The sequence below is a fragment of the Lactuca virosa genome, chromosome 4 (genome assembly GCF_052849685.1).
Source record: "Lactuca virosa cultivar CGN04683 chromosome 4, Lactuca_virosa_CGN04683_v6, whole genome shotgun sequence".
NCBI lineage: Eukaryota > Viridiplantae > Streptophyta > Magnoliopsida > Asterales > Asteraceae > Lactuca > Lactuca virosa.
Genome location: NC_136429.1, coordinates 260,835,749 through 260,849,149, shown reverse-complemented (window position 1 = coordinate 260,849,149; position 13,401 = coordinate 260,835,749).

Genomic DNA, 13,401 nt, shown 5'->3' with positions numbered 1-13,401 from the left:
TCCTTCCCACTCCAAAATCTCGAAATTTTGCTTGTGTATCAAGAGGATTTCAAGAGAATATCATCACTTCTTGGTAAGTTGTACTTAGATCCATGGTTTAGTTTCTTGATTCTTTTATAAATCTCCTTCTAACTCATGAAAGTTCATGATCATGCTTCTTAGAACCTATCTAAGCCAAAGTCTTCTCAAGAAGCTTTCTAGGGCCGAAAATAACATCAAACTCTTCCATTCTTTCTTCAAATTGAAAACATCAAAGCAAGGTGAGTTCATACCCCTCTATTTTCGGTTTTCATATGTTTTATGGGGGAGAATGCAAGTAAAATGTGAAGATCTATGTGTATTTGTATGATATGTGTGATTTCTTGTGTTTTTGTGGTATATATGTGCTAAAAATGAAAGATATTTTGAGATCTATAGTTCAAGAAGGAAACATATGTGATCTAGGTCATATTTCACTTAACATGTCAAGATAAACTAATATACAAGCTTTAAAATAACACACTACAACATAAAACTCATTATTGGACTATTTTTATCAAATAAACAAAAGTTTGGGAAAAAGTTGTCATTTACGGTTTTTACAAGGTTCAAAATGTCAAAACAGTTAAAATGGAAGTTTCTATGAACATTATGTTTTTCAAAGGACAAAAAACGAAATTTGTGGCTTATTGGGCTAAATTTTGGGCTTTTCGGCCCATAGGCCCAAAGTTGTGAAAAATATGGTTTTAAGGGGCTGAAATGGTAAATTTCTCAAAACAGTGGGTAGAAAAGTAAATAAATCTATTTCTGGGGTTTAAAATGATCTTATTTGTTAAAAAGGATTTAAAATGCAAAGATTTTGGATTTTGGGTAAAAAGTGTAAAAATTGCGAAAAAGGTGGACTAAAATGCAAATCTTTTAACTAAAGGGTTGAAACTTTCTAAAATTTACTTTTGGGCTTAAAACATTATTTAAATAAGTGTTTGGGTCAAAGATGTCAAGAAAAATAGTTCAAGGACCTAATATGTCATTTTTTTATAAAAAGGGCAAAAATTGCCAACTTTACAAAATAAGGGGCTGAATAGGTCAAACTAATGTTTTTGGTCAATTATGTTGATAATAATAATAATTGGGTCAAAATATACAAAACTTTATAACTTATGGGTTGTAAATAGAAAAATAACTATTTTTATAAATCTATAAATCGTTATAAAACAAATTCGTGATTTATACGACATATCGATTAAACAACTCGCAACATTAATACTATACAAAACAAGTAAACGTTCAAATGGTTGGGCTTGAGAGATTCTAATCATGCTTAATGGGCCTTCGTGACTCATTAACATGGCTTTTGGGCCCAACATAAATAATACATGTTATTGGGCCTCCCGTGACCCAATTACATGCTTAGGGGACCCTCAATGGTTTTTACATGCTATTGGGCCTCAGTGGCCCATTAGCATTACTAGTAAGGTCCAAATTAATCATATACGAAATGGGCCAACGCGCTTTTCGTATACTCGACAGCCTTAAATAACATACAAAATTAGTAGGGCCTAGTAGTCCTCTTCTCCTCGTCTGTTAGGCTTACCTTCTCTTCAAGTAAACTAAAATCAGATCATTAATCAAGGTTAATCAAATTCATGTGGATTGAGTGAGTAATAACGGGTGACACCAATAAGTGTCGGTGGTAGTCTGTAGTTGTAATCAAAGTCCCCTGGAGGGAGAGCGATAGTTTGTGTATAGATCTATACGGGGGTGACTCCCCCACACCTAAGCTGTTCGCTACAGTTAGACTCGGCCAGTCTAGGGTGACAAAGTCTTAAGATCAAATTTCGGTGTTCATTAGAATACCAAGACAGACGAACTAGTCATTATCATGCATGGTTACAACGACTCACGTAGAAATCCGACATCATTAATCAAGGGAAATCATATTCATTCGAGGTAACGATACAATAATGCAAAACAATCATAACTTTTTATCGGGAAACATCGGGTTTTCCGGGGAAACCAATCTTGCTCATTTGTACTTTCAAAAACTATAATGCAAAACTTCTCCTTTATTCACGTCTTGAAATCATTCACGCATATACTTACAGGATCATCACCACATTTTCAAGAAAAGTTTTAATACAGAAAATATCAGATTTTCTGGGTTTTACGAATGACATAAACTACTTTACACCAAACACACTTATGAACTCACCAACATTATATATGTTGACCGTTTTGAAAATAACTTGTATTCTCAGGTAATCGTTAGACAAAGAAGCATCCAGTGTGTTGAAAGTTTCTTTTGTAGTTGCTAATCACCAAACACTTTATATTTTGGAAATCATGTAATGTAAACCTTGTACTTGATGTAAACAATGCCAGTTGTACTATGTAATGTTTGGTGATGAATGTGTTACGTTTCATGTATATTCATTGTGATGATATTTCAATTTAAGTCACGCGAGCTCTCGGACATTTCCTCCGTCTGGTTCGGGGGTGTGACATGTTGGTATTAGAGCCAGGTTTATAGTGAACTAGCATATCTAACCACACATTGATATGCAACTATAAACCCAAAGAGGGACTAAATAACTCTGAACAAAACAAATAAAATATACTAATAAATACTCTTATTTGTGCGACTTAGAAAAATGAACATAATAACAAATCGAATAAAACGATTGGGAGAACCTGACATCTCGGTTAAGCCAGGACTGTTAACAGTTGTATTAGGGATGAATGTAGCCTGATCAACTACATTTCTTCGTAATACAACTATCACATGCCCTGGAACGATCGCGATGGTCAGTAAACCCAAGGCATATCCTATTGTTAATCAAGAAGAATGCATCAACCCAATTTTTATAACAACTAAAAATATTTTAGGATTAATAATAGCTTATTCATATACCTCCTTACGTGTTCCCCCTCACAGTCACCATGGAAGTAGAGCATCAGGGCATTCAGTTTCACCAAGTCTTGGTGAACCAAGGAATGATTGAAGATGACCCCGAGGAAGGACAAGGGGCAGCACACAACGTTGGATCCGAAGTGGAACAGGAAGAATATGTGGTAACTGATTACGAATATGACGAATCTGATCAGGAGTTAGATGAAGAGAAGGACGTAGAGGAGGCACGTAGTGAACCCCACCTATCGAAAGCCCCATCAGATCCTCGTACGGTTCAAAAGGATGATACGGACTATCTACGCTCTCTCGAGGAAGCAATTATCAGCCTCAAGCTTCAACTTTTTACGGCCGAAGCAAGGGCGTTGCGAGCCGAGCAAAGGGTAGAGGTAATTGTTGGATATAGTGTCTAAGTCCATAACTATATTTGGTATGTACTTGACCCGACCTGGCATGGTCCATTTGGGTTGCACTTCACCTGAACAATTTATGGATAATCGTTTGAGAATAGTATAAGTTATGATTTATTAATATATTATAAGTCCTAATATATTAATATAAAATCATATTATTTAATTAGTATTGATCTATAATTAATTTAGAATTAATTTAGAGATCAAAAGTATGACTAATTAAATATGGGCTCTTGTATTTATATAGTGTGGTCTAATGCTTATTTGGAATGGGCTAGGCTTGCATGGAAAGTCCATGGATACTCCATGGAGCTTTAACCCATGGATCTCATGGAAATGAAAAGACATGGGTATTAGGGTTTACATGGATGTAACCCTAATCCACCACACTATATAAAGGAGGCTTTGGTTCTTGAAATTGCACAAGTTGATGTGTGTAAACGAAGAGGGCCGATTTCAAGAAGTTTGTGACTATTCTCTCAAGTTTCCAAGTTTGTGGTGATTTGTGACTTCCATTTGAGGCATCCACATTATTGGTGCTAGGCTCTCAAACTCCAAGCAATCAACTACTACTACAAGGTAAGTAATTCTACTAGTTTTATTTGATTCAAGTATCCCATGCCATGCTAGTTAGGATAAGAACCTTGGAAAAATAATTATTTGCATGTATCTTAGTCAAACATAGATCCAAGGTTTCTAGGGTTGCATGTACACCATATGAGTGTTAGAATGCTCAAAACCCATCAGTAATCACCCAAGAGGTGGATGAACTGGCTGAACTCCTGATACGTCAGCTTGACGATTGAGTGTCATCGTCATCTCTACTGATAGGACTTGCTCTACTACTTGCTATATAGGTCTCACCATATGAGGAACAAGCCGTATCTTTGTCAGTATTATGCTAAATGATCCATGTTATGTACTACCGACTCCATGTTTAAGTGATTACACTACTAATAGAGTCGTTATGCTGTCAAACTTTGTACCTCTATGTATGCTCTTTCGAGCAAATTTTCATGTATCAAAGTACGGATATTATTAGTGAAAAATATTATGTGTTTTATGGTGATGTTGTTTTTGGGTTTTTAGCATTCTAACACTCCTAAGGTGTACATGCAACCCTAATAACCTTGGATCTATGTTTTCTCTAAAATACATGCAAATAAGAATTTCCAAGGTTTACATCCTAACTAGCATAACATGCAAAGTAGAATCATAATATACTAGAAGAATGACATACCTTTTGATAGTGATTGATTGCTTGGAGTTTGAGAGCCTAGCACCAATAGTGTGAATGCCTCAAGTGGAATCACAAATCACCACAAACCTTGGAACCTTGAGAGAATAATATATGTGCTCTAGAAATTAGGCCACCACTCTTGTTCACACACAACTAGTGTCATTTCAAGCATCATAAGCTCCTTTATATAGTGTGGTGGATTAGGGTTACATCCATGTAAACCCTAATACCCATGACTCTTCCTTTCCAAGAATCCATGGGTTAAAAGCTCCATGGACTATCCATGGATTCCCATGCATGCCAAGCCCATTCCAAATGAGTATTAGCCCACACTACATAAAATACAAGAGCCCATATTTAATTAGTCACCTTTTTGATCACAAAATTAATTCTAAATTAATTTATGACCAATACTAATTAAATAATATGATTTAATATTAATATATTATAACTTATAATATATTAATAAAGCATGAACATACTATTCTCAAAAGATTATCCAAACAAATTGTTCGGGTGAAGTGCAACCCAAATGGACCATGCCGGGTCGGGTCAAGTACATCTCAAATATTGTTATGGACTTAGACACCTTATCCAACAGTCTCCCACTTGGATGAGTCTAATAACATATTTGCAGATATGACTTCAGGAACCAACCGGCAATCGTAGCTCTCAAAACCCTGTTGAACTATGAAGCGCCATTTTAGATAAGTGATCATATAATCCTCTGCTCTCATGATATCAGCCGAACAAATACATGGAGCAATGTCTTACTTATTGTCCAGCAGTTTGTTTCCCAATTTCCGATTTGTTTGACAAAGAACTTAATCGAACACATCAATTTAATTCTGACCGGGCCCGGTACACAGGTCAAAACAAAATCATCGAGGGGCCCAGGTGTCGCTTCTAATCCTCCAAGGACTAAAAGGAACAGATAAACTTCGACTCATATACTTGTTTCTACTACTTGTTTGAATTATACACAAAGGCACGTTTTATAACATCAAGTTACTGATGCGTTTTCATTCAATCAATGTACAACCAACTCATAGGTAACAACTCATATCTCTAGGTTTGAAGACTTATATGATATTACCGTCTCACGATCACTCGAGATAAATTCCATGAAGTGATGCAGGTGAGCGTGGGTTGAATCCAATACTCATAACTTATGAGCACTCATAAGTGTTGTAGCCATGTCCAACATCTTAGACCTCTACAACCAACTCATGGATAATCGTTTGAGAATAGTATAAGTTATGATTTATTAATATATTATAAGTCCTAATATATTAAATAAAATCATATTATTTAATTAGTATTGATCTATAATTAATTTAGAATTAATTTAGAGATCAAAAGTATGACTAATTAAATATGGGCTCTTGTATTTATATAGTGTGGGCTAATGCTTATTTGGAATGGGCTAGGCTTGCATGGAAAGTCCATGGATACTCCATGGAGCTTTAACCCATGGATCTCATGGAAATGAAAAGACATGGGTATTAGGGTTTACATGGATGTAACCCTAATCCACCACACTATATAAAGGAGGCTTTGGTTCTTGAAATTGCACAAGTTGATGTGTGTAAACGAAGATGGCCGATTTCAAGAAGTTTGTGACTATTCTCTCAAGTTTCCAAGTTTGTGGTGATTTGTGACTTCCATTTGAGGCATCCACATTATTGGTGTTAGGCTCTCAAACTCCAAGCAATCAACTACTACTACAAGGTAAGTAATTCTACTAGTTTTATTTGATTCAAGTATCCCATGCCATGCTAGTTAGGATAAGAACCTTGGAAAAATAATTATTTGCATGTATCTTAGTCAAACATAGATCCAAGGTTTCTAGGGTTGCATGTACACCATAGGAGTGTTAGAATGCTCAAAACCCATCAGTGGTATCAGAGTCTGGTTTGTTTATTTGATACTTGATGCAAAAAAAAAAAACAAAAAAAAAACTTGAAAAATCGAAGTTTTGTTCAAAAGCTCGTATCAAAATTTCAAGTTTTGTATATGTACTTACGATTCTTGAAATTTTTGATATGAACATTCATAAACATATGAGTTTAGAAGATCATAGAAATTATATGCTAATAATTGATTAGATTAATTCTTGATCTTTATGTGTTTTAATGGAGTCCATAACTAGTTCTTAAGTTATGGATAACCAAAAGCCACATTTATAAATAACCATTAAAAGAACACATAGGTTACAAAAAATGAAGAGTCTTCATTTTTAATAACCATTAACTCATAAGTTATGAGAAATGAAAAGTTTTGAAAATTTACAAAACTTGCCCTCAAGTTTTGGAACATGTAAAGTCATATTAAAAACTTTAGTTCCAACCCCTAGAATTTTAAAAGTTAAAATTCAACCCTTATACTTTATAATATTATAAGTTTAATAATATTTATATATGTATAAGATCAAGTCGTCTTACCGCTAGTACGCCTCATTCACGAAACCGGTCTATAAGGGGGGTATAAGGTTGTTGCCTATAAAATGACAACTTAATGGGTGTCCACTCTCACCCACCGCTTCCTTGATCGGTGGAGGGTCGTTAGCCGAACGGGTAGGACAAGGACTTATAAATTCTCATTAAAAGTATAATGATAATACTAAAGTAACTAAACTTTATTGAATTCCCAATCTTAGTTATTTTAGGAAAATGTGAATAAGGTGCTAATCCATAAAATTACACTTTACACTTTGTTTAAGTCGTTAGTGGAGCGTGTGTGGTTAACCGGCACACTAACTTGAACTTAACAAGGTAGGTAAAGGGTGACTTAATGTTTATCATAGTATCGATGGAGCGTGTGTGGTTAACCGGCACATTGATTGAGGGGTAATACATTAAGGGTACCAAGTAATTTGCATGGTTACTTCACACCTTGTTTTGTGATCCTCAGCATCCCAGTCACAAAACTTGAACGGCACACTCGAGATTGAAACATGCCATTGAAGAAAGTTCAATGAATCTCAAAGAATCTAGGAGTTTCTAAACCAATTAAAACCTAATTAAATATTTCGTTTTTCATGGTGGAAATTGGTGAATCGTCATTCACCTACCTTCAAATATCTTATAGCTTAGATTATGACATCCCTCTTCTAAGTTATAAAATATTGTGTTGGGTCCTAGCCTTAATATTACATTTGGGTGTTTTGTTAAGGACTATCTCTATATCTAATCTAATCTATTCCCTCTTTTTTTCAGATGTCTTCCAATAACAATGCTTCTGGCTCAAACCCTACTAGCTCCTTCTCTCTCATAAATCTTTGTGGGAGAGTCATCCTTGATGGGTCTAACTTTACAGATTGGATCAGAAACATCAGGATGGTCACTCGGTATGAGAACAAAGAATATGTTCTCGACAAGGAGCGGAAGGTACCCGAGCCAACTGCTACTCCTGAAGAGCTTGCTGAATATGAGGTACATGAAAGAGATGCTACAAAAGTGGCATGCATCATGATGGCCACCATGACAGCCGAGCTCCAAAAGTCCTATGAGGACTATTATCCTTTTGAGATGCACTAGGACTTGATGGACCGCTGCCATCAAAGTGCTCGTCAAGAGCGATATGAAATAATCTCCTCCATGATAACAACCCGAATGAAGGATGGTGAACCCATCACGGGCCACATGCAGAAAATACAAAGGTATGTGGACCGTTTACTGAAGCTGAATGTGAACTTCCCTGAGGAGTTAGCAATAGACATCATTTTGCACTCCTTGCCATCGTGTTATGATCAATTCCGCATGACATATCACATGAACAAGGAAGAAGTCACCCTCAGCAAACTTCAAGGACTCTTGAAGACCGCCGAAAGTGGTCTAAAAGGTAAGTCGGTTGTTACTACTCCTACTCCTACTCCAACTGCGGCCAATGTCTTGGCAATCGGGCATGGAAAAGGGAAGAAGAGAAAGAACCCTTCTAAAGGTACCAAGGGTAAGACCCTTGAAGGCTCCTCTTCAAGCAAAACCAAGAAAGGTTTTGTCACTCCTTCTGCTAACCCTAATGAGGCTGAATGTTTCTATTGCCATGAAAAGTCGCACTGGAAACGAAACTGCCCAAAGTACCAGCAAGATTTGAAGGATGGGAAAGTAAAACCCAACCATGCAGGTATATACACTATATTGTCTAATAACTCACCTCATTCTAAGTCTTGGGTCCTTGATACAGGTTGTGGTATTCACATATGTTGTGATTTGCAGGGACTAAAAAGAAGTGAGAATGTGGAGCAGGGAAAGATAAACTTGATCATGGGAAACAGGAAAGCTTCACCTGTCACCAAGATAGGAGTTTATTCCTTAGTGCTAAATAGTGGGTTTACATTAGATTTGAATAAATGTTATTATTCACCAGAAATGGCAAGAAATGTTATTTCCTTTCATGCATTGTATAAACAAGGTTTTACCTTTTATTTTGATAATAATAATGGTAGTATTGATGCTTTCTTTAATAATGTTCTTTATTTTAAAGCATTACCTTGTGATGGAGTGTATGAAACTGTATCTGTTGTAGATAATCTAGGAAATAATGTATTGTGTATTAACTCTTCAACTAGCTTAGATAAAGCATCCTTATGGCATTGTCGTCTTGGACATGTAAGCAAGAAACGCATAGGCCAACTCCAAAAGGATGGAGTCTTGGAGTCATTTGACCTAAAGTCAGATGATAGTTGTGAATCTTGTTTGCTTGATAAAATGACAAAGTCACCTTTTACTGGCACTTGTGCTAGGGGTGAAGGTTTGTTGGACCTCATACACATGGATGTGTGTGGACCCTTCAGAACTGCCACAAGAGATGCTAATCGGTTCTATGTGACTTTTACTGATGATTTTAGTAGATATGGATATGTCTACCTAATCAAGCATAAGTCAGAAACCTTTGAGAAATTCAAAGAGTTTAAGCAAGAAGTGGAGAATCAGTTGGGCAGGAACATTAAGATGCTTCGATCCGATCGTGGTGGTGAGTATCTTAGTACTGAGTTCCTTGACTATCTTAAGGAATGTGGGATTGTCTCACAATTGACACCTCCTAGGACACCACAGTTGAATGGTGTAGCTGAGAGGCGCAATCGGACCTTGTTGGACATGGTTCGTTCCATGATGAGTTGAGCTTCGCTACCAATCTCATTTTGGGGGTATGCCTTAGAGACTGCCACCCATATCCTTAATCTAGTCCCTACAAAGAAGGTTGCCAAAACACCTCACGAGTTGTGGACTGGAAAAGTTCCCAATCTAGACCACATCAAGATTTGGGGTTGCGAGGCTTTCGTGAGACGCGAGACTCACGATAAGCTCGAACCCCGAAGCGAAAGGTGTATTTTCATCGGCTACCCACATAAATCCTTTGGTTACATCTTCTACAGACCCAGTGATAATGTGGTCTTTGTAGCAAGAAGAGGATTCTTTCGAGAGAGAGAATTCATGAGCCAAGGAGACAGTGGGAGGCAAATTGACCTTGAGGAAATTCAAGAGTCAAGTGGTGAAGGAACCTCAAACCCTAGCCCTCAACCTGAGGAGGAAACTCCTGTTGAGCCGACTGAAGAATCTATACCTCTGAGGCGTTCCACCAGAGTTAGGAATGCACCTGAGCATTATTATGGTTTTCATATTACTGCAGAAGGTGAGACACTTATCAGTGATAACACACTGGTAAATCTGGATGAGCCTAACAGCTACACGGAAGCCATGGCAGGCCCTGAGGCTGCTAAATGGAAAGAGGCTATGGATAGCGAGATACAGTCCATGTATGACAATCAAGTTTGGAACTTGGTTGACAATGTACCTGATCGTAAGATAGTTGGGTGCAAATGGATCTTCAAGAAGAAGACCGACATGGATGGTAATGTACACACTTATAAGGCACGACTGGTTGCAAAGGGTTATTCTCAAACTCCGGGAGTTGATTATGATGAGACCTTTTCACCAGTGGCCAAGATTAAGTCTATTAGGGTTCTGTTAGCCATTGCTGCATTTCATGATTATGAAATATGGCAAATGGATGTCAAAACCGCTTTCCTTAATGGAAACTTGGCTGAAGATGTTTACATGGTTCAGCCAGAGGGTTTTGTCAGTACAGAGTACCCCAGTAGAGTGTGTAAGCTCGAGAAATCCATTTATGGATTAAAACAGGCACCTCGCAGATGGAATCTTTGCTTTGATGAGAAAGTCAAAGAATTTGGCTTTTCAATGAGTGAAGATGAATCTTGTGTCTATATCAAGGCTAGTGGGAGTATAGTCAGCTTTTTGGTACTGTATGTGGATGACATACTACTCATAGGAAATGACATCCCAACCCTGCAGGAAGTAAAGTCCTGGCTTGGGAAGTGTTTCGCTATGAAGAACCTTGGAGAAGCTGCCTATATCCTAGGGATAAGGATTTTGAGAAACAGGAGCAAAAGACTAATTGGACTTAGTCAAAGCACCTATGTGGACAAAGTGTTGAAAAGGTTCAACATGCATAACTCCAAGAAAGGAGAGTTACCCATCTAGAGTAACGCCAAATTGAGTAAGACACAAAGCCCTAGTACTGAGGCTGAGATAGCAGAAATGAGTCGAATACCTTTTGCTTCAGCTGTAGGATCGATCATGTATGCTATGACGTGTACTCGACCTGATGTAGCCTTTGCTTTGAGCATGGTTAGCAGGTATCAGGGGAACCCTGGCAAGGCACACTGGACTGCGGTAAAGAATATCCTCAAGTACCTACGGAGGACTAAGGACCGGGTCCTTACCCTCGGTGGCAGTGAGGACTTGAGAGTTGTAGGGTACAATGATGCTAGCTTTCAGACTGACAGGGATAATTTCCGCTCTCAGTCGGGCTGGGTCTTTACTCTAAACGGAGGGGCAATTACTTGGAAAAGTTCCAAGCAGGAGACAGTGGCTGATTCCACTTGTGAATCAGAGTATATAGCAGCAAGCGAGGCAGCAAAGGAGGCTATATGGCTAAAGAACTTCATCGGAGACCTTGGAGTTGTACCAGCTATAAAGGAGCCAATGGAGATTTTCTGTGACAGCAATAGTGCGGTTGCCTTAGCCAAGGAACCAAGAGATCATGGGAGATCCAGACACATTGACAGAAAATATCACTTCATCAGACATCGAATAGAAGAAGGAATCCTCGTGGCAAAGAGGGTATCATCGGATGAGAACCCAGCAGATCCCCTCACGAAGGGACTGACTCGGGCTAAGCATCTCCAGCATGCTCGGAGCATAGGGCTGAAGGATGATATTAGTTTTAGTAGTTAGATAATCTTGAAATTTGTAAAATGTAATTGACATTTGATGATAAATAAAAGCTGTTATTTATGAGTAAAGTGTTGCTATCTCTTGTCAATCGTTTACTATTATTTCTTTTTGCATGTTTTGACTTCCAGAATAATTATGTTATGGTTTATATCATATTATTCAAACTCTCCACAGTCGGTCATATGTTGGAAGTAGATATGAATCAAGACTGTCATGGGTTGGCTTGTAGAGGTCTAAGATGTTAGACAAAGCGGGGCTATAACACTCATGAGTGCTCATAAGTTCTGAGTATTGGATTCAACCCACACTCACTTGTATCACTTCATGGAATTTATCTCGAGTGATCGTGAGACGGTAATATCATATAAGTCTTCAAACCTAGAGATATGATTTGTTGCCTATGAGTTGGTTATGCATTGATTGCACGAAAACACATTGGTAACTCGATGTTATAAACCGTGCTTTTGTGTGTAATTCAACAAGTAGTAGAGAAAACATATGAGTCGAAGTTTATCTGTTCCTTCTAGGATTAGAAGCGATATCTGGGCCCCTCGATGATTTTGTTTTGACCTATGTACCGGGCCCGGTCAGAACTAAATTGATGTGTTCAGTTAAGTTCTATGTCAAACAAATCGGAAATCGGGAAACAAATGCTGGACAATAAGCAAGACCATGTCCCATGTATTTGTCCGGCTGATATGTAGAACAGAGGATTATATGATCACTTATCTAAAATGACACTTCATAGTTCAACAGAGTTTAAAGAGCTACGATTGCTGATCGGTTCCTGAAGTCATACTTGCAACTATAGTTATTAGACTTATCCAAGTGGGAGACTGTTGGATATAGTGTCTAAGTCCATAACTATATTTGGTATATACTTGACCCGACCCGGCATGGTCCATTTGGGTTGCACTTCACCCGAACAATTTATGGATAATCGTTTGAGAATAGTATAAGTTATGATTTATTAATATATTATAAGTCCTAATATATTAATATAAAATCATATTATTTAATTAGTATTGATCTATAATTAATTTAGAATTAATTTAGAGATCAAAAGTATGACTAATTAAATATGGGCTCTTGTATTTATATAGTGTGGGCTAATGCTTATTTGGAATGGGCTAGGCTTGCATGGAAAGTCCATGGATACTCCATGGAGCTTTATGTGACATCCCCTAATTTCTCGGCCAGAAAAGACCGATTTAATTTATGCTTTTTAAAATAAAATCAGAGAAATCTTTTCAAAAGATGTTGCGGAATTGGTCCCCAAACAACATATGATAAAAGTTTATCAAAACCCTTCTTTAAAAAGGTATATATTTCCCATATATATATCAAAACTCGGGATGTCATGTTCCGATACAGATCAAAAGCATAAACAAGACATTATAAGCCTTTCAACATTTATTTACAACTACTGGCCTATAATCAAAAATCTCTCATCGTCCTCCGACTATGCTCGGGGTCCACTACCTGTAATCATAAAAAGCTGAGTGGGTCAGGCTTGGGAGCCTGGTGAGCATATAGGGTTTTCAACCCACAATAATAATAACATATTAAGTTCACCAATCAACAATAACCCTGATTACCCAT